Consider the following 23,145-nt stretch of genomic DNA (forward strand, 5'->3'; position numbering starts at 1 on the left):
CCCAGACACCCGCTAACCGTCTGTTCACCCAGCCTTCCAGGATGTTTATGTTTTCTAGGATTGTGGGGAGGGAGGGCGAGGGGACTCTGGGGAGCGGGAGTTCTGGGTAGAAGGAACTGCTCCGTCCTCCGGGAGGGTTTAAGCTACGGAAACATCACTAATAACTTTAGCATGGCGAGGATTACGAGAGGGGCTACCTTCACAGCGCTTTGTGTAACATGTGCAGGCCTGGCTCATGTCAGACTCATCGCGAGGATGGCAAGGAAAAATAAAGGGGAAAGTTATGTTTCATCACGCCACGAAAAGTGATAATGTATGAGAATGTGTGTACGCAGGAGGTGGTGAAAGCCGTGGTCAGAGTGAACTCTAAGTGAGAGTGTGTCCTTGTGTTCACAGGGCACACTGCAGGAAGTACTCAGGGTTTAAGGCCGCTTTACCCTCGTAAGACTTCAAGTTTTTTTATATGGAATCCGATGGGAACTTTACACGTGCCAAACGCAACTTAACCCCTTAACTCCCACCTGAACAGCACATAATAATACCAGGAGTAATTTGGCATCCGCACAGTAAAGTGAAGATTACTGCACGGATTTCGAACTACTCCTGGTATTATTACGCCTTACAATATAGTTCCCCCTTTTATCCGCTTAGAAAATCCACATTGTTTAATTTTGTGTAATTATACTTTGTAGTGGAACACTTCACGTAACCATATTTAAATAGGGAAAACGTGGAAGAGCTTGGTAGCTTCTATCTTGACCTGTTTTGGAGCTATAGAGGAGAGAGGGAGAGGCTAAATGCTAACGCCGCCTGCGCTGTGTTTACGTGACTGAAGGCACGGGGGAAGATCAGACAGGTCCTAAAGAACTCGTCAAAGCTAAGGTAAGAACATATCTCAGTATGTAAAAATGGTGGCCTATTCCTTTAAATGTCTTAATGGTCTTGGTCCTTCTTATCTTTCAGAACTGCTTTTACCTTACGAACCTTCACGGCCCCTTCTCTCCTCCGGCAGGGGTCTCCTAGTTATTCCTCAAGTCAACAAAAAGACTCATGGTGAGGCGTCTTTCCAACATTACGGCCCTCGCCTCTGGAACCACCTGAGGAGGAGCTCAGACCTGAGGAGGAGCTCAGACCTGAGGAGGAGCTCAGGGCTGCAGAGAACGAACATGTTTTTAAGAGCAGCTCAAGACCCACCTTTTTAGCTTAGCCTTTAACTGATATTAATTTTTGCTAGACCTATTTATTTATCTCCGCACCATATGATTAATTTAATTGATATTCAGCTGTTATTAATATTTATTTAGTTTGAATGTATTTCACCTCTCGGTCTTATTCTAGTGATCCTATTATTCGATTTAACTTTTTATTTATTTTAACAATTTTTATGTTCTCCCAGTTTCCTCTGTGGTGTTGTCCGGGCACCCTGTGTTGGTCCCTGTGGCTGCAGCCGAGGAGCCGCTCCCGATGCAGACGCTCCATGGATGGTGTTTCCTTACCTGGTTTATCTGTACCCAGCCTTACCTCAGCCTTATCTCAGCCTTACCTCAGCCTTATCTCAGCCTTACCTCAGCCTTATCTCAGCCTTATCTCAGCCTTACCTCAACCTTACCTCAGCCTTACCTCAGCCTTACCTCAGCCTTACCTCAACCTTACCTCAGCCTTACCTCAGCCTTACCTCAGCCTTACCTCAGCCTTATCTCAGCCTTACCTCAGCCTTACCTCAGCCTTACCTCAGCCTTATCTCAGCCTTATCTCAGCCTTACCTCAACCTTACCTCAGCCTTACCTCAGCCTTACCTCAGCCTTACCTCAACCTTACCTCAGCCTTACCTCAGCCTTACCTCAGCCTTACCTCAACCTTACCTCAGCCTTATCTCAGCCTTATCTCAGCCTTATCTCAGCCTTACCTCAGCCTTATTTCAGCCTTACCTCAGCCTTACCTCAGCTTTACCTCAGCCTTACCTCAGCCTTATCTCAGCCTTATCTCAGCCTTACCTCAGCCTTATTTCAGCCTTACCTCAGCCTTACCTCAGCTTTACCTCAGCCTTATCTCAGCCTTATCTCAGCCTTACCTCAGCCTTATTTCAGCCTTACCTCAGCCTTACCTCAGCTTTACCTCAGCCTTATCTCAGCCTTATCTCAGCCTTACCTCAGCCTTATTTCAGCCTTACCTCAGCCTTACCTCAGCCTTACCTCAGCCTTATTTCAGCCTTACCTCAGCCTTACCTCAGCCTTACCTCAGCCTTATTTCAGCCTTATCTCAGCCTTACCTCAGCCTTATTTCAGCCTTACCTCAGCCTTACCTCAGCTTTACCTCAGCCTTATCTCAGCCTTATCTCAGCCTTACCTCAGCTTTACCTCAGCCTTATCTCAGCCTTACCTCAGCCTTACCTCAGCCTTATTTCAGCCTTACCTCAGCCTTACCTCAGCTTTACCTCAGCCTTATCTCAGCCTTATCTCAGCCTTACCTCAGCTTTACCTCAGCTTTACCTCAGCCTTATCTCAGCCTTACCTCAGCCTTACCTCAGCTTTACCTCAGCTTTACCTCAGCCTTATCTCAGCCTTACCTCAGCCTTACCTCAGCTTTACCTCAGCCTTATCTCAGCCTTATCTCAGCCTTACCTCAGCTTTACCTCAGCTTTACCTCAGCCTTATCTCAGCCTTACCTCAGCCTTACCTCAGCTTTACCTCAGCCTTACCTCAGCCTTACCTCAGCCTTACCTCAGCCTTACCTCAGCTTTACCTCAGCTTTACCTCAGCCTTATCTCAGCCTTACCTCAGCCTTACCTCAGCCTTACCTCAGCTTTACCTCAGCCTTACCTCAGCCTTACCTCAGCCTTACCTCAGCCTTACCTCAGCCTTACCTCAGCCTTACCTCAGCCTTATCTCAGCCTTATCTCAGCTTTACCTCAGCCTTACCTCAGCCTTACCTCAGCCTTACCTCAGCTTTACCTCAGCCTTACCTCAGCCTTACCTCAGCCTTACCTCAGCCTTACCTCAGCCTTACCTCAGCCTTACCTCAGCCTTATCTCAGCCTTATCTCAGCCTTACCTCAGCCTTATCTCAGCCTTATCTCAGCCTTACCTCAGCCTTACCTCAGCCTTATCTCAGCCTTACCTCAGCCTTATCTCAGCCTTATCTCAGCCTTACCTCAGCTTTATCTCAGCCTTACCTCAGCCTTATCTCAGCCTTATCTCAGCCTTATCTCAGCCTTACCTCAGCCTTACCTCAGCCTTATCTCAGCCTTACCTCAGCCTTACCTCAGCCTTATTTCAGCCTTACCTCAACCTTACCTCAGCCTTACCTCAGCCTTACCTCAGCCTTATCTCAGCCTTATCTCAGCCTTACCTCAACCTTACCTCAGCCTTACCTCAGCCTTACCTCAGCCTTACCTCAGCCTTATCTCAGCCTTATCTCAGCCTTACCTCAGCCTTACCTCAGCCTTATTTCAGCCTTACCTCAGCCTTATCTCAGCCTTACCTCAGCCTTATCTCAGCCTTACCTCAGCCTTACCTCAGCCTTACCTCAGCCTTATTTCAGCCTTACCTCAGCCTTACCTCAGCCTTATTTCAGCCTTACCTCAGCCTTACCTCAGCCTTACCTCAGCCTTACCTCAGCCTTATTTCAGCCTTACCTCAGCCTTACCTCAGCCTTATTTCAGCCTTACCTCAGCCTTACCTCAGCCTTACCTCAGCCTTATCTCAGCCTTACCTCAGCCTTACCTCAGCCTTACCTCAGCCTTACCTCAGCCTTATTTCAGCCTTACCTCAGCCTTATTTCAGCCTTACCTCAGCCTTATCTCAGCCTTATGTCCATTGTTTTCCCTTGAGTGTGTGTGATGTGCTTGTGCGGTGTGTCTCTGGGGAGGTGGGTGGGGAGAGTGTGAATGCGACAAGGTGTTAAGGTATTTGTGGGAGGACGTGGGTGTGAGAGAATGTTTTTATGTATGAAAAGTTTAAGCAGACACTCTTTACTCATTCTTGTGATTGTACTAAAGATCAGACCACATTTTATGAGCAATTTAGGCAGAAATGTAAGAAATTCCAAACGGTGTGCTCACTTTTCCTCCCACTATATACGAGCCCAGCGCACGTTTCCATAGCAGTAGCTGTAGTCCCCCAGCACACGGTGGAAACTCCGGCCCACTCTCTCCCGGCTGGACCCGTGAGTCATGCCAGAGGCTAAAACCTCAGGCCGCCTCCCATTGAGCAACGAGAGCCCCATCTTTCAACATTTATATGAGGCCATCAGTCAGCGCTCCACTCCGCTGTTTAGTCTCCGTGGAGTGCTCTTCTGTCTGCGTCTGTGCAGTCCTCCCATATCACCACGCGGAAACTCTGAAAACCTTTAACCGCGCTGTCATTGTGCTTCAAATGCAGACTTAATAATAACAATAATAACTTTAATTTGTAAAGCACTTTACATGGAAATCTCAAAGTGCTATAATAAAAGCACACAAAAGTTGAAGTTAAAAATGTTAATAAGGGAACAGAAAAGTCTTGAGTCCTCTTCTAAAAGTCTCCAGAGACTGTGGGGCCCTCAGGTCTAGGGCGTTCCACAGTTTAGGAGCAGCCGCCTGGAACGCTCTGTCACCAATTGTCCGGAGTTTTGTTCTGGGGACGGAGAGAAGGTCGGTGTCTGTGGACCTGAGTGTTCTGGTTATGGGCGGAGGGGTGAGGAGTTCAGTGAGATAGTCCGGGGGCGTGTCCATGGATGCAGGCAGATTTTGTATTGGATGCGTTGACCGATCGGGAGCCAGTGGAGGTCACGGAGGGCTGGGGTGATGTGCTGGTGCTTAGGCGTCCTCGTCAGGATCCTGGCCACGGCGACTTTCATTCTTATTCATTCATGGTTCCTCCCTCTCTGTAAGTGCCCCGGTATGATCATTTCTGCACTCTGAATAGAACTAGGGAAAAGCCACCATATTAGTCCGGTGCTCAGGTCTCTGCATGGGGTCAGAAACGTGCCCAGTGGTTTAACACCAAAGTACACCTTTGAGCCATATGAACTATCTCAGCTGGAAGAACCTCGGAGATCGGTCTCATGCTGATCCCAGAAGTAAAAACAATATCCAAAATCCTCTTGTATTCTAAGGGCACATTGTGTCATTTTCAATCACACTGTTGCCAAAACAAAACATGCTCGACACAGAAAAGTCTCTGTTTGCCGTGGATGAGCATTTGGATGAGGACCTCGTCTATTTCAAGCTCATATTTGGCTGCCGTTGGTCAACATCTCCAAGGAGATGAGCTGGAGACGCCCCGTTACAGTCAGGTCTGAGGTGAGGTGAGACGCTCACAGTAAACCAGGCATGCCCAAAGTGCGGCACGGGGGCCAGATGCGGCCCTCACCCCTGCTTTTGGTGGCCCTCAGGCTTCTTGTTCTATTGGGACACATCACCAGTGATAGTGTTTTGTACTGCATTTTTATAATTTCACACAATTAAAACCTCAACAAGTAACATTTATTGTGAGACACAGCTGGCATTATGGTTCCAAGTGTTTAAACCTCTCTTAAATACACCAGTTGAATGTTTGAATGCACTGACCATCCATCTTTGACTCTCCATACTGTATACGTGTCAATATACCGCCCTCTGCACTATTTTATTAAGTGAAATGACACACGGTGTGGCTTTAAACATTGCACTTTTATTGTTCTTCTATGGAGCACACTGAATTGCTTTAGCATAACGTGTGCCCTATAAATAAATCTCCCTTGTCTTGACACTCTGTTATAGCTCTGCTGCTACTGTTCAACACAGCAGAGCGTGACAGATGCTCTATTGTGTTCTCAGCAAAGGTGAAATAACTCCCCCCCCCATACTTTTATATGTGTATGTTGCACATTGAATGCTATAGAACAGGCATGTCCAAACCTTTTCCATCAAGGGCCACCAAAAAACCTGATCTGAGGGCCTTGTTTGAAGCTCAGGCCGCACTTTGGGCACTACAACATAATCACGATGTCTTTAGTCTTTACCCAGCTCTCCACTATGTGCCATCCATCCATCCGACATCACAGCTATTGTCCAGTGTTCATATTGTGGCCTGCTCTATCCTTGTTTTTGGTGAAGCTGCTGGTGCGTGGTAAAGACCTAACGTATTTCGGGGCAGTACCTATAGCAGGAGAAACTAAATATGATGCATTTTAAAACCACTTTTTCAAAACTGCGTAAATGCCTTGAACGCTTTCTTTGGAACTCATGGCCGTTTCTGCAAGTGCGAAGAGAGTCGTGTAAACAACAGAGGGAACCAAACCATGGTGAAGCAGAGCATTAGACAGTCACTCAGCGCACTTCTCCAGCCCTGCTCTGGTGTTTAGTCTGAGCTGATGAGCAGATGAGAGCCAGTCTTCTCTCCCTGTCCCTCCCTTCCTCTGTCATTGCTGGAGGTCCCTGTTCTAACTGTGTATTTAGCTGGCTGGGATTTATTCCACTGGCCCCTGTGTTCAGTTCCAAAAACCTAGAAATAATGAGTCATAATGGAGCGAGCAGCGGGACATGTGATTTTAACCTCTGCGGCCTGCATGCTGTAAGCTCCAGTTAACAAGCTTTTAGATTTGGGCAGAGGAACTGATCATGACTTTTTTGTTAGAAGCATTTGTTCATCACTTTTTTATTGTTTTTTTTGTCGCTCTTGTTGTAGTTTTTGTCTTTTTTTGTTGTATTTCCACACTCGTTTTCGTCGCTGTTTTGACACTTTGTTCGAGAAGCTTTTAGATTTGAGGAACTGGAGGTAATGTGCTCGGTTCAGGTGAAGGTAAAGATAAGATAAGATGATACTTTATTGATCTCACAGATGGAGAAATTGCATTCGATGAGAGAGCATCCGGCAGCAGCACCCATGCTGCCCAGAGGTTAGTCTGGGTTAAATAGACCAAACACATAGACTTTTCTGCGTCGAGCATGTTTTGTTTTGGCAACAGTGTGATCTAAAATTACACAAGAGGATTTTGGATATTGTTTTAGCTTCTGGGACCAGCATGAGACCCATCTCCAAGGTTCTTCCAGCTGAGATGGTTCATACGGCTCAGAGGTGTACTTTGGTATTAAACCATGAGGTCAACGTGAGACGTGAGCACTGGACTAATATGGTCGCTTTTCCCTAGTTCTATTCAGAGTGCAGAAATGATCAAACCAAATCTACCAAATAATGGTAGATTTAGTTTGGGGGGAACGCATTCCCCCAATTTTCAGTTTTTCAGGGTAAAGGGTTCGGGAAATCCCCTCCAGGAACCACCACCTTAACGTTGTGGAGGGGTTTGAGCGCCCGAATGATCCTGGGAGCTCTGTTGTCGGGGGCTTCATGTCCCTGGTAGGGTCTCCCAGGGCAAACAGGTCCTAGGTGATGGGTCAGACAAAGAGCGGTTCAGAAGCCCCTTATGAGAGACCAACAGGCCCGGCTAGAACCATGAGGTCGTCCTTCTGTGGACCCACCACCTGCAGGAGGAGCCATAAGGGTCTGGTGCAATGTGATTTGGGCAACTCCAACAGCTGCCCCCACGACCCGGCAACGGACAAGTGGAAGAAAATGGATGGATGGATGGATGGATGGATGGGTTCGGGAAATATTTAGGAGGATCCGGCAAAGATTTGATCTGATATAATGCCGCAATTGTTCTGGCCTGTTCCCCAAATCCATCACATCAGACCAAAAGTGTTCCTGAAAACTGCTGAGATGCATATATGAGATAGAAATAATAAGAAAATCAACTTTGCTATCATGCATTTGCAAAACAGACGAACCCAGACATGGAGCTTTTGGATTCTACAAAGCACGTTATCAGTCGGTTTTCGTTAACTCTGGGTTTCTCTGAGAATTTGTGGAGCGTACACGTGAAACAGGAGGGGTCGGCGCCAAGCAGCCAATCGAGCGGCTCTTTTATGTGAACGGTTCGAACCGGATCTCAATTGTGAAAAGAGGCGGTCCTTGTTTTCAGTCATTTTCACCCAGAACTCCCCTGAACGAACACAGCGACATGAGGCTCAGCTGATGGCTTGGGGAGTAGGAGAAGCTTGGTGATGACATGGGTGGAAGGACCTTAGATGGGCTCAATGATGGGCTCCTTTCCAGGGGTCCGGCTGGATGGTCAGCACGCTCCGCAACGTGGCTCCTGGTATCTGTGCTGGTGAGGTTCTCTGACCCCAGCAACCACACGCCGTCCCAGCGGAGCAGCCGACTTGCCCTCAGACTGGTTATTAGTTAACCATTCAACTAATACATCTTCATTTATAATGGAAGTTTGCAATAATGTGAACAAGCATGAGTGAGGCTACTGACCTGGTGGACAAGACCAAACAAAACAATCACACCCAACTTAAATTGGCAGTAAGGGAGATCCGTCATAACCTGTTACAATATGAGTCTCTCCGTGGCAAAACTGGTTGTAAAATTATTGCTGATGGGACATACCTTCTCCCAATTGGGTCTGAAAGTTGCCCCTAGGAGGCAAGACCTGGAAGATCTTGGCTAGCTCTTTCCCAGAAGCCTGGGGGCGACAAAGATTCACTTACTTATTTACAAGACAAAAAGAAAGCAATGATAATTAAAAATAGATAACTAAAGGAAGAGGGGCGTTGGGAGGCGGGTGGTTGGGTGCGGACGAGGACGGGTCTGCCGCTCGCTGGACGGTGACCCATGTGGGAGGTGATGGATGGACGCGACAATGTTCCTCCTCTTCCCTCTCTGCTCCTCACTCCCCCTGGGCGACAAAGCGGAGGATTCTCTCCTCTGGCTGGTCAAACAGTTGTCTTCTTATTTAAGCTGGGACCTATAAACCTGGCACAGAGCAGGTTATGTCCTGCTGAGTTGACCCTGAACTGAGCTAACCCTCTCATCCAGCTTCGTGGTTTACCCCTCTGTCCCCAAACACTTCATAGTATGACATTGCAACAGCACACCGATTCACTCAACGCATTTTCTTTCCTTTCATTTCCTCCGACTGACACCATTCTCCCCCCGGCTTAATGCTTTCCAGCGTCACGGATGTCATCCCGATGCAGTTTGCGACCACTCAGCCTTTGGAACACGCTTCTGGCCGCACTCTCGCATTGTGCTGGATCGCTAAAGACGACGCTAAATCACGCAGCGAGGCGTCCAGGTACGGTTGGACCCGTCCCGAACTGTTCTTTCCACGTGGAACTTCTCGAAACGAACTGCTTCCACATGGCTCCGCAGATGCCGAACAGGCCGCTTCAGGCGAGCTGTAATATGACCCCATAGCGGGCGTCGATACATGGAAAGAAAGAAAAGAAAGGGAACGGTTGCCAAGTGCTTTCGCCTCTATTGACTTTGAGGTTTTGTTTGTTGTCATTGCAAATATCGGCCATGTGTGTTTTTGTTACTCCGGGTTCGGGGCGGCTTATCTCGACTGGCACGCTTCAAAAGCAACATGTAACGCGGCTCCGAGGCAGGAAATTGAACCGGCGAGCAATATCGGAGAGCCTTGTAAACAGATGGAATAGCACCGTGAGGGATGAAAGAGGATTTGTCATGACTGCCGTGGTTGTTGGCACATGGGAGTTTTCACATTCAAAAGCAGCAGTAATAAAAAGCATTTTGCGGTTTGACCCCGTTATGTAGTATCTTAAAAAACGATTCAACTGGACCGGACAGATGCCAAATGTTTCGCACTCTATCCCTCCATCAGGACTGACATGTGCTACAACTCATGTGCCTGTTTACCCTGAACCGTCTACCAGTTTAAAGCAATTACAAAAGCACTAAGCTCGGTTTCTATTTCTGTGGAATGCGACAGTTTCATTCTTGCACACCAAAGGATGAACCTGGGATGGGCTGAAGGCACCAACGAAGAGCCAGGCAGGCGGACCGGACTTGACTCCACCTAATGAGCGGCCCTTCTCCATAACTTCAATGTAGAATTATCAACGAGTATATGGAGTTTAAAAATGCTAAAATTATGTATTTTCCTCTCCCTACATGTTCCAGTCATGTCCTCAGACTTATTCACCACAACTGCCTCTAAAATCCTGCACTGTCACTCAGAAAGGTGTTAATTCGGGTCCGAAGTGCCGTCATGCATGAGCTTAATATAGAAGCTGCAGTTACGTGTAAGACCTGAGGTGGCAGTAGTGAGTATAAAAATGAGCAACATGCAGTTAGTCCCTTTAATGAACAAAAAAAGGTCACGTCATGCTGAACCATAGCCTTGACTAATTTCCATCCGTTGTCCCCAATGGCTACTGGCTGCTGCTTTATGACCACGACACTAGAGGCCGCCATTGCTGTAGTACCTCCATATCGCCGCTAGTGCCCCATTGAAAAGCATTGGAGTTTAGACATGTTAAAAACAACTTTAACGCCTGGTTTCTATTTTTTCAACACTAGACTAGGCTAGATATTCCTCCTGAGATAACGCTGGGTTAGTAGCAATTTATGAAACCAGGCTGGTTTTCGTAAGAAGAATTTTAGAAATCTCGTACTTAATGAGGGTCGGACTGTTAGCATTCGGAGTGAGCAGGCCTCTGCTCAGGACTTTTTATGACTCTGTGGAGCCTCTGCTCTCCACTACGCTGCCGTGTGCTGGGCCCCGGGCAGCACAGAGCGGGACAAGAACAGACTGAACAAGCTGGTCAGGAGGGCCAGCTCCGTCCTGGGCTGCCCCCTGGACTCTGTGGAGGAGGTGAGGGACAGGAGGGTGTTAGCCAAGCTCACCTCCATCATGGACAACACCTCCCAACCACTGCACGGGACTGTAGAAGAGCTGAGCAGCTCTCTCAGTGGCAGACTGAGACACCCTCAGTGCAGGACGGAGCGCTACCGCAAAGCCTTCATCCCCACTGGTGTCAGACTGTACAATAAGACTGTGAAGTAACATGTGCAATAATCTCTGTATCAGCTGCACTTTATTAACTCTGAGTGATCTTCTTAAACGCCGACTGTAACAAGTGAATTTCTCCTTTGTGAGATCAATAAAGGATTATCCTATCTTATCTTATCTTATCTTATCTCTTATCTCTTATCTTATCTTATTGGAGCAGCGTGAGCTACACTTCATGCAAGGGCTGAGTCTACGGTGAAGATCCCGCCCTTATGCCCTTTTTAGAAACATGATTCATCAGAGCTGGGGAGGGGGAGTCTATAAATCCTCCATGATTTCCCCCTCAACCGTAGTCATTATGGTAAACGGGGAGGAGTGAGCAGAAGCTATATCTGGGCAGCTTCTTTATATATATTCATAGTCTATGGTTGTCCCACACTCCCACTCTCAAACACACTCATTCATTCTGGCCTATTGGACATGTTTTTAATGGTAGGGGAAACCGGATGGAACCTACTTGGGGAGAACATACAAACTCCACACAGAAAGGCCCCGTCCAGGTGGGAATCGAACCTGTCACCTTCTAGCACGAGCGCTGACCGCTGTACTACCTTACCGCCCACTTTTGCTTAGCTTTAGCGTGTAGGTCGCCTATTGGCAAGTCAAAACTGCCAACTAATTCCGACAGTGTAAATGAATGTGGCCAAAAACAAAACAAGGACAGAACTGCTGGGTAAACCACCGCCCTTCAAAAACTCTTTGATGGAAACGCATGTACATCTGTTTTTGTTATGCACATTTATTATGCAAATTTTAAAGAGATGCGCATTTTATCTGACGGAATCACGACTTGTGAAAGGTGCTTCATGAATAAACATGCTCACTCACTAACTTACTGACTTTCTCAATATCCTGAGAGATTCTCATGGCAAACGATCATGCCCACCGGACATACATGTAGCTGTGGTGGGCGTGGATGTTGAACCCGCTTAAGGCCTGGATCCAAATCATATCCTGAGTTCTCCAATGACAACATCAAAATCCAGCATTCCCTCATGAACTTCTTTTGTTCAGGGAGAGCTGACTATTGAACACATCCATTCTGCAGTCAGTTTTGCAAGCCTGGGACGAGCCACAGAGATCACAGATTCCTGTTTGTGACGGTTTTCGTTCACTCTTGTGTTGACCTGTCGCTGTCGGCTGTTCTCCTCGACTCTCGCCGTGCGTTATGAAATACGGTTGCAGTATTTCCTACGCCGCAGCCTCTTCTTATCTAAACTCCGTGAAATGATCGAAGCAGCAGTTGGCCGTACCAAACTGCGCTCAACTCTTTGTAAACACTTTGCGCAGCCCCGGAGTTGTGTTTGTCTTGTCAAAAGCGGAATCCTCCCGCGCCTCGCCGCTCGCCGTTAATGATCGACCACACAGCCCGCATCGCCATGGCAATGGAAGCACACCGAAACCAAGTCGCTCCAAAAAAAAACGATGGGCTTTCGCTATCAACGCTGTGAACTGATGAAAAAGAGATTGTAGTGGTTAAAGGGTGAAAGTTACTCCAGAATCTTAAGAGCGCAGGTTCCACTGATCTGTTAGTTCTGACTGAGTTAGTCCAGCTCAGGGTCCGGGTTAGTCCCAAGTTAGTCCAACATGCATTAAAGAGGGGGTATTATGCTTTTTTCAATCACATAGCACCAGTCCATATCACACTACAATGATGACCAAACCTTCTGTTGGTCTGTAAATGCAGTAAATTAGAATAACTGCCTTGTATAAAATTGCTCTCTCAAAATGGCTGTAGTGAATGTCTTGAAATAGGCCTCTGTCTCTTTAAGAACCTCTGACCCTTTCCGACACGCCCCCTCCACACGCTGTCTGTGGTATCAGTGGGGAGGGGGTTCTGCTGAGGAGCAGTGGTTGGTTACTCGGCTGGTGACGAAAGCTCGGAGGCGTCTCCAGGAGGTGGGGGCGTTCCTAGGAGGACTCAGGCAAACCTATCCCTAAAATGGCCGCCATCAGAGTTTTTACAGATTACTCAAAAATACGTGAATGTGCCAAGGCAACACTTCAGGCATGTTTTTAATGAGGGAATGACATAATAACATGATGTAAAGCTTGAAAAAGTCGATTTTGCATAATACCCCCCCCCTTTAAGATATGGTTCTGTCCTACTTGATACTGGGTTTAGTCTTTAGGCTTATTTTCTACCTGTTTAGTCCAGTATTAAACCTGGATCTGGTTTAGACGGGTTTCATACCTGATTTAGGCCCTGTCCGTACGAAGTAAATCTGAGGACCAAACACATAGTTATCCATCCATGCGTTTTGGGCATCTGTAAACGAACATTTTCTACCTAGCTCCCAGAGTGGAAAGACCTCAAAACACCGTTTACGTGGCGCCGTTGTTCCCACGTCTCTGCGACTTGCAAGTTTCATTTTCACTGTTTACATTCCACAAAAGTTGACTGCGCATGAGCCCTCTACATCTTGTTCTATTATCTGTGTTAGCGTCACAGCGCCTCACACAGGCCTGGAAGATGAATTGCGCCGTTTTCACAGACCTGAGTCGACCCATGTGGACGCACACATTTACTGAGCTGGCTTCCACAGAGAAAGTTTCTGAAAATATAAGCGCTTTGTCTTCGTGTGGATATAGTCTTAGTCTTGGTCTGGAGCACTGTTAAGACCTAGTCGGGCAGGGATAGTGCAAAATAAACTTTTTTACAGCTTTATACCATGTTACAATGTAGTTCTCTCATTAATTCAAAACAACTGGAGCTGTGTTTCAACCCACTCGCGCATCTTTGAGTAATCTTTGAATCTTCCCTAAAAGGCTACTCTTAACCAGCCTGGCCAGCCATACTCACTTATTTTGCTTTATATTTGAAATATGTTCAAAAGTTTAGAATAAACAGAGAATGGTATGTCTGACCAACTCTTCACAGTGCGGCTCTTGAAGATAAGGTGATATTTCTGCTGTTTTAGATCAATCTTTCATTTTCTAACCAACAAAGTGTAAGATAGATTTTTCCCAAATACCAGAAACTGTACTAATCTGAATTAGTTTTTGGGTTTGACCCAGAGCCATGGGAAGATATTTTAGTTAGGGGGTGCTGAGGGATAAAAATTTACGCCAAAATACTTTTTCTGTGCATAAATCCTATTTATTAACCTCTTAACTCCCGCCTGAACCGAGAGCATTTTCTCCAGTTCAGCTTTACCCAAATCCTGTAGGCCAGTGTAACGCCTCAATTGAAAGACCTACAAAACTTAATGGATCTTTTTCCTCACATCAGATTTTTTTTTCATCACTTTTTTTGTTGGGCAGTCGTCTCTTTTTTGTCAAATTTTCGTGACTTTTTTGTCACTTTTTCGTCAAATTATTCGCATTTTTTTTGTCAAATTCTTATCACTTTTTCGTCCATTTTTTCTCAATTTTTTGTCAATTTTTTCTCATTTTTTTGTCACATTTTTGTCCATTTTTGTCATTTTTTTCTCACTTTTTTCACATTTTCATCCTTGTTTTCGTCTCAGTTTTGTTGCTATTTTCACAGCTTTTTTCCAGAAGCTTTTGGACTGGGGTAAAGCTGGAGAAAATGTGCTCGGTTCAGGTGGGAGTTAAGGGGTTAATATTGCCTGCAGTTCACAAACTATCCACCAGGGGGTGCTGCAGCGCCCTCAGCACCCTGGGTTCCCACGGCCTTGGTTTGACCCAATCGACTTTGGATTTAGTCATTGAGTTCTGATTTAGCCCTGCTTTAGTGCTGCTCTAAACCTGGTTTGGTATAAGGTGGTTTTACAGTTCTTGGTGCTGTTTGTGCACCAGCTCCCCTTTGACTCCCATATTTGGATTGGAGTCAACCGGGGGCCTGGGCATAAGTGCATCACTGCATGTGGACATTATCTTTAAATATTTATTAATAACTCATAATCCAGACCTAAATTTCAAGCCAGTTACACTCATCCTTCTTCATATTTGCCATGACACTCCTCTCCCACAGTCTGCACAGTGCACGCTGTATTTTCTGCTCAATTGTGAATTTTCTGTGCTTTCTACAAATTTCGGTTTACTTACAGTAGTGTCAGGTTGGGTGTGAAAACTCCCGTGGCTTTGGTTTAGTCCACAGTCCTAGTTTAGACCAGGTTTAGTCTCGGCTACATTTCCTCGTTGTGAACAGATTACGAAATTCCTGCTTCAGACCATCCCGGGAGAGAAAGAGGGAATCCCAGGAAACACATTTAGAAACAGAGGCATCAGTGGAGCAGCGGGGCGCCTCCTCCCACGCAGCCAGCAGGGGGTGCCACGCTCAGCTCTCGGCAAACATCTTCACCAGCTTTTTATGGCCCACTGGAGGAAACACAGAGGCAGTTCAATCAACATATGAGGAACGTTTTAGACCGCAGAAGCTCCCGCCGATGATTTATGAACAGTAAGGTGTGATAGGCTTTTAACTGATGCAAAATGTGGTTATTCCATTTGGTGATTGTGTGCAAAACAACAACAACAAGGGACCAAAATACTGTGTTCATTTTTTTTTACACTAATAACGCAAGAAGACGATGGTGCAATGGCCTGTTAAAAAAACCTTATTGTGAAGAATTGGTCATGTATGAGTTTCTATGTGAGAGCAGCTTTGGGCGGGACATTAAAAGTCATTAATTGAACAGTGCCAATATCAAGGTGTTAAATGTCATTAAAAAGAGTTAAATTGGATTAAAGCTGGCATTAAATCTAAATTGTGTGAAAAGTGATGGCATTGCTCAACTAGATGAAGGTTCCTGGGTCATCTTCTGTACTCTGTAGTCGAAATGAAGGACATTTCACCACTCATCCAAAACGCCTCACCAGCAAGAGTTTCCAGCTCACCGGCGGACTAGATAAAGAGAACTACCGCTGGGTTTCAGTCTCAAAGACCCTACTATCTGCTGGGTTTCAAAGACCCTACTATCCGCTGGGTTTCAGTCTCAAAGACCCTTCTATCCGCTGGGTTTCAGTCTCAAAGACCCTACTATTTGCTGGGTTTCAGTATCAAAGACCCTACTATCCGCTGGGTTTCAGTCTCAAAGACCCTACTATCCGCTGGGTTTCAGTCTCAAAAACCCTACTATCCGCTGGGTTTCAGTCTCAAAGACCCTACTATCCGCTGGGTTTCAGTCTCAAAGACCCTACTATCCGCTGGGTTTCAGTCTCAAAGACCCTACTATCCGCTGAGTTTCAGTCTCAAAGACCCTACTATCCGCTGGGTTTCAGTCTCAAAGACCCTACTATCCGCTGAGTTTCAGTCTCAAAGACCCTACGATCAGCTGGGTTTCAGTCTCAAAGACCCTACTATCCACTGAGTTTCAGTCTCAAAGACCCTACTATCCGCTGGGTTTCAGTCACAAAGACCTTACTATCCGTTGGGTTTCAGTCACAAAGACCCTACTATCCGCTGGGTTTCAGTCACAAAGACCTTACTATCCGCTGGGTTTCAGTCTCAAAAACCCTACTACCTGCTGAGTTTCAGTCTCAAAGACCCTACTATCAGCTGGGTTTCAGTCACAAAGACCTTACTATCCGCTGGGTTTCAGTCTCAAAAACCCTACTATCTGCTGGGTTTCAGTCTCAAAAACCCTACTATCTGCTGGGTTTCAGTCTCAAAAACCCTACTATCTGCTGGGTTTCAGTCTCAAAAACCCAACTATCAGCTCCGTTTCAGATCCAACGACCAAACTCTCAACTGAGTTTCAGTCTCAATGACCCTACTCTCATCACGCTCGTCACCTGCCTATTGGTCTGTCCTGGGTTGTGTCTCAGCCTTTTTTCCTAGGATGGGAAAGGCCAGTAGCTCCCTGATTGGCCAGTCGCCGACATTGGCACCAAAACAACGCTACTAATCCAAAATAACCATATACCTGATGCTAATCCTAATTTAAGGATTGTGGAGTTTACAAACAAATGCTAACCTTACCTTAGCCCTAACCTTAAAGGGACTATACAGAGTTTAACAATGTTAAAATTATGTATTATCCTCCCCCCACATGTTCCAGCCATGTCCTAATGGGTAGAATGAGCCACAACTGCCTCTAAAATCCTGCGCTGTCACTCAAAAAGGTGTTAATTCGGGTCCAAAGTGCCGTCATGCACGAACTTAATATGGAGGCTGCAGTAACGCATAAGGCCTGAGATGGCAGTAGTGAGTATAAAATCACAAACTTGCATCTAGCCCCTTTAAGGATAGTGGAGTTTACAAACCAGCCCTAACCTTAAGGATAGCGGAGTTTACAAAAGGTGTCTTTCAGGCGTTAGTACGAATCTGACCAATCAGGGAATTGATATGCAAATGTTGCCTTTTCCGTCCTAGGAAAAATAAAAGTGCCTCCAGGCCTGGGGCGCAGGTAGCCTGGGAGTATCCATGCTGCTGTGTGTGCTCGAATCATTTCGACCTGCACAACAGCCTGGGGACCATGGCCGAAATTCGCATGGATTTGGGAACCAATCACAGAACGAGGAGGGACGGCAAGACAATGACGAGCTATTCGATATACGGAAGCTTGTAGTTTATTTCCGGATTAAAAAAAAAAAGTAACGACTCCATCTTTCGATCAAGCTTAAGTTTAGTTTTGCTCTACAGTTTACAGCAGGCACGTCATACGTCATCTGATACAATTGATGTGATTGGCTATGGCTACGTTCAGACATATGATATGACATTCGTAGCGCCCAATAGACCACTATGGATGATCGTAAACCACCTCTCCTATCCCAGACGAAATACAACTTGTGATATTTTGTCTGGCGATAGCCTGTAGACCTCCTTTTCTGTTCATGGAAGGGTTTTGTTTCTGAACTAAAACTGCTTCTCTGACCCCTCTTTCAAACCATATTTTTTCTCAAGCTAAAATGTTAACCTCACTGTGTCATCAAAGGAGTGCTTACAGGGATTACGATGGAGTACAGAAGACGACTCAAGAACTGTCATCAAAGTTGGACAACTCCTGAAAGCGTACACAGACATTGCTCAAAATGTTGTCTAAAACATATTCAATTGCAGTTTCGGCTGAAATCGACCACTTTTAAAAAAATAATTTGCTCAAAAAGTGCCAGTTTTGTCAAATTCTCTGGCATTAAAAAGCATTCAGTTGGACTTGCTTCTGCCTGCATAAACCCCGAGCTGCTGCCCAGACAGTTCTTCTTTTGAACAGAAAGCAGGAGCGTCTGGCTGGCCAAGGAAGCGACAAATACCTATCCATATCCAGGAAATGCTTTCCTCCCCGTCTCTTGCTAAGCTTAATCCTTTCATCCATCCATCTTCCACTTTTCTGTTTCCGGGTCGTGGGGGCAGCTGTTGGAGCTGCCCAAATCACATTGCACCAGCCCCTTATGGCTCCTCCTGCAGGTGGTGGGTCCACAGAAGGACGGCCTCATGATTAACCGGGCCTGTTGGTCTCTCATAAGGGGCTTCTGAACCGCTCTTTGTCTGACCCGTCACCTAGGACCTGTTTGCCATGGGAGACCCTACCAGGGGCACGAAGCCCCCGACAACAGAGCCCCCAGGATCATTCGGGTGCTCAAACCCCTCCACCACGTTAAGGTGGCGGTTCCAGGAGGGGTAATCCTTTCATTGTGAAATAAAAACACTCACCATAGCTTCACAACATGGGCCGTCAGGTCTTTTTTTCCTCCTTCTTTATTGAAACAACGGCACACCAAAGGGGAGCAAGAGGAGGAACAAGGGTGGGAGGGGCTTATGGGGAGATCTCTTGAAAATCAGGAAGTGAAACTAGGCCAATACAACATTGCATTTTCTGGCAAAGTGTACGACAGTGATAAAGATTATTACCAAATACTGCAACAATTCATCTACGCTTTGATTTAATATAGTAATATGTGTGAGATATTTACTTTGAGATTGATGCTTTTGTCCATTCTCTGTTTTCTCATTTCTAAACTGAATTCCCCAGACATATTTCCAATACAACGCATCCCTGAAATACAGCTCGGCAACCCGGACTGCGTCACAACCACAATCCAACATTATGAAAAGCGTAATTCACTCCAAACCTATAGCTTCCCCCCTCCCTCCCTCCTTTCCCCTTCCATTTATTTACCCCTGGAAGGCACACTCGCGCCACTGTCCCCTCTCCTCCCATTGGCTCCCTCCCCGTCTCTCCGCTCCTCCGCTCGAGGAACCTGCTACTGTTTGCCTCCGCCCTCCCCCCTTTCGCTTTACAGATTGCCACACGCGCGCACAGCCACACACGGCAGAGAGAGCGACCGGGGCGTGCGGAGACTTCACCCAACCCAGCGTCGCAGCACCGGAGCCCGGGGTTCCCTTCCTCTTTTACGCCGATCTCCGCAATCGCTCCGGAAAGACATGTCCACGTGAAATTTTTACGCACGACATGATCCCGGAGCAGCTGGCAACACGAAGAACGAGGCTGTCCGAGGAAGAAGAAGAAGAAGAAGAAGTGGGAAAGGCGACATTGACAGCTTTGGGGATTTGTTAAAGGGAAGAAGAATTTTTTCAAACAACGAAAGCACGTGGAGAAGGAGCGACGCGTAAGAATATCGGTAAGCGCACACGGGTTTGCTTTACGCGGGGCTTTTGGCGCAAGGTCGCGTGGATGATTTGGCACAGTTGGGGAAAGTTTACGCGCGGAGAGGCGAACGTGCAGGTGCGACACGTCGGTTTGGCACCGCGTAAATTGTGTTTGGAGCAAGTGAAGGCAACAGTTGGCGCCAAATGTGGCTCTTTTTTTTGGGAAAGAATTACGCAGCTGGAATTTGGAACTTTTTATATACTGACTTGGTCTTTTTTGTTTTATTCGGAGTAGCCCCTGTTTTGGTCTTGGTCCACTTGTTGTTTAGTCTGGACCAGGGGTTCCCAAACGCCTCATGCTGCGACCCCCTAAAACTCACCAGACCAACCACTCGGAGACCCCCCATGTGAAATAATCAGCCTTTATAGTCATTACAGTTGTTTTGGGTTCATATTTCGTCAAGCATAATATTACTCTCAATCAAAAATACATACATGAAATATTGTCTTGGAGTGTAAGTGGGACGGGTTGTGTGATGTGGTGGGACATGGCATGGAGTGACAGGGTTGAGAAAAGCAGTATATAGTGAGAAAGAAAAATAAATCCTATGATAATAAATAAATTAAAGGGCTTAAAGGTGCTTGAATGAAGATAATGCTTATTGTGAATACACTGGGACTATCTTAAAATAAGAACCAGCAGCTTTTTGCCTTTGTTATTATTTTTTAAATCTCATTTCAAGTGTTTTATATGTAATTTTAAAGGTACATTATGCAACTTTTTATGTGGGAAAAAAATGTTTGTTGTTTTAATTGACCTTTTAGTGACCCAATGGCTAAATGGGTGATCACTGGTCACGATGGCACCTTTTACTTTCAATCACAATGGCTTCTACAATGCTCCTGGATCAATTGTTTAATAGGTTTTCTGGTGAGAGTGAAAACCAGAAACCTTAAAAAAAAAAAAAAAATGTGATGGAAATTAAAGGCGCCATGCTGACCACTCATAAAGCCGCTGGTTCACTAACAGATCAAATACTCAATAAGAAAAGGTTTTGTTGTCCACATTAAAAGTTCCATAATGCACCGTTTAAAGGAAAAGGCCACCGTTTTTACACACTGAGATATGTTCTTACCTGAGCTTAGAAGAGTTGATGCGTACCTGTCTGGTCTTTGTACGTGCCCTCAGTCACGCAAAACGACCAACGATGTTGTTAGCATTTAGCCTCTCCCAGCATATTCCTATAGCTCCAAACGGGGGTGAAGTTGGAAGCGACCAAGCTCTTCCACGGGCACAAAGATCAGACAGGTAAGTATCAACTCATCTAAGCTCAGGAAAGAACATATCATAGTATGGAAGAACTGTGTGCCCTCAGTCACACAATTGACAAAAAATTGACGAAAAAATGACAAAAAAATGACAAAAATGTGATTAAAATTTGACAAAAAATGACCAAAATGTAGCCAAAAAAATAACAAAAATTGGATAAAAAATTGACGAAAAAAGGAAAAATGTGACAAAAAATGACCAAAAAATGACAAAAATGTGACAAAAAATTACAAAAATGTGATAAATATTTGACAAAAAATTACCCAAAAAAAAGACAAAAAATGTGACAACAAATGTGACAAAAAAGTTACAAAAGTGAGTTGAATACCCAACAAAGATTGCAAGAGTTGCCGTCAGTCACACAAAAAGACCAAAGATGTTGTTAGCATTTGGCCTCTCCCAGTATATTCCTATGGCTCCAAACGGGGGTGAAGTTAGAAGCGACCAAGCTCTTCCACGGGCACGCACAAAGACCAGACAGGTACGCATCAACTCGTCTAAGCTCAGCCAAGAACATATCTCAGTATGGGAAAATGGTGGCCTGCTCCTTTAAGTGCACGAGTTCACTCCTCTTAAGTTAAGCCATATAATGCTTGGTCCATCAGCCAGTATTGCAAGACAGTCCAAAGCTGCTCACAATCTGAATGCTCTTCATTTAAGCACTGGTTAAGGTATTTGTCAAAGTGAAGAAATCCCGTTGTCTCATAGGTGACCCAGAAAGTGAAGGGCACTCAATATAACTCCTTGCGCTCTGTAAAACGTTATTCTAAATGTTGGCTTCATTGTAACGTTGAAACAGCGGTGAAAGTGCTCTTCAGCTGGTACAACGTAGGAATTCACTGCCACCACATGCACGACAAGCCCCAAACTAAATGACTCTCTATTCCAAGCCACAAAACACCGTCTCAATTGAATCTGTGAAACACAAAGTGAAATACTAGGCTTCCAGACAAATTGTTGTGAGTCAAGCCTTGAACAAGCCTAAAAAGCGGAAAATCACGATCAAAACAACTCTAACTTCAGCACAGTAGAGTCACTTTTTTGCACTTTTTCCCCCCACCACTAGATAAATATTGAAAGAAAAGCCTTTTTTGGATGAGTCAATATTTCATGCTGGTTTAAACCTCTCGCATACTTCCCTACACGGCCGCAGGCTGCTGCACGGAGCAATGGAGGACGTGTGCCTCGCGCGTCGGGGCTGGCGGGTTTGGAGAGAGGTGCGAACAGCCAGTGAAATTCCCCAGTCGCACTCTTCAAACAGTCCTCTTCGAAAAGCTCTCGTGGGAGAAATGTCTGCACTTCGCCCCGACATGCTTTCTCTTTCTGTGTGTGTGTGTGTGTGGAAAATGATTAACTGGACAAACTTACTACTACATGTCCCGTTAGTTAAAGTTCCGGATTAGGCAAGGCAAGGCAAGGCAAGTTTATTTGTAGAGCACAATTCATACACAAGGCAATTCAAAGTGCTTCACAGTTGCATAAATATAAGAAAACAAATACAATCAATAAAAACATCAACATAGAATTAATCAATTACAGTAAGAGGCAAGAGTGTAGATAAAATACTTTCATGCCTATGCCTTGTTTTGACTCACTCTGTCTTAAGCACTATTTCACTCTGTCTTGAGAACTATTTTTAAGTCTTGTTTTGACTCACTCTGTCTTGAGCACTATTTCACTCTGTCTTGAGCACTATTTTTAAGTCTTGTTTTGACTCACTCTGTCTTGAGCACTATTTCACTCTGTCTTGAGCACTATTTTTAAGTCTTGTTTTGACTCACTCTGTCTTGAGCACTATTTCACTCTGTCTTGAGCACTATTTTTAAGTCTTGTTTTAATTCGCTCTGTCTTGAGCACTATTTCACTCTGTCTTGAGCACTATTTTTAAGTCTTGTTTTGACTCACTCTGTCTTGAGCACTATTTCACTCTGTCTTGAGCACTATTTTTAAGTCTTGTTTTGACTCACTCTGTCTTGAGCACTATTTCACTCTGTCTTGAGCACTATTTTTAAGTCTTGTTTTGACTCACTCTGTCTTGAGCACTATTTCACTCTGTCTTGAGCACTATTTTTAAGTCTTGTTTTGACTCGCTCTGTCTTGAGCACTATTTCGCTCTGTCTTGAGCACTATTTCACTCTGTCTTGAGCACTATTTTTAAGTCTTGTTTTAACTCGCTCTGTCGGGAGCACTATTTCACTCTGTCTTGAGCACTATTTTTAAGTCTTGTTTTGACTCGCTCTGTCTTGAGCACTATTTCGCTCTGTCTTGAGCACTATTTCACTCTGTCTTGAGCACTATTTTTAAGTCTTGTTTTGACTCACTCTGTCTTGAGCACTATTTCACTCTGTCTTGAGCACTATTTTTAAGTCTTGTTTTGACTCACTCTGTCTTGAGCACTATTTCACTCTGTCTTGAGCACTATTTTTAAGTCTTGTTTTAATTCGCTCTGTCTTGAGCACTATTTCACTCTGTCTTGAGCACTATTTTTAAGTCTTGTTTTGACTCACTCTGTCTTG

This window comes from Gobius niger, assembly GCF_951799975.1.
Source record: "Gobius niger genome assembly, chromosome: 16".
In the NCBI taxonomy this organism is placed as follows: Eukaryota; Metazoa; Chordata; class Actinopteri; order Gobiiformes; family Gobiidae; genus Gobius; species Gobius niger.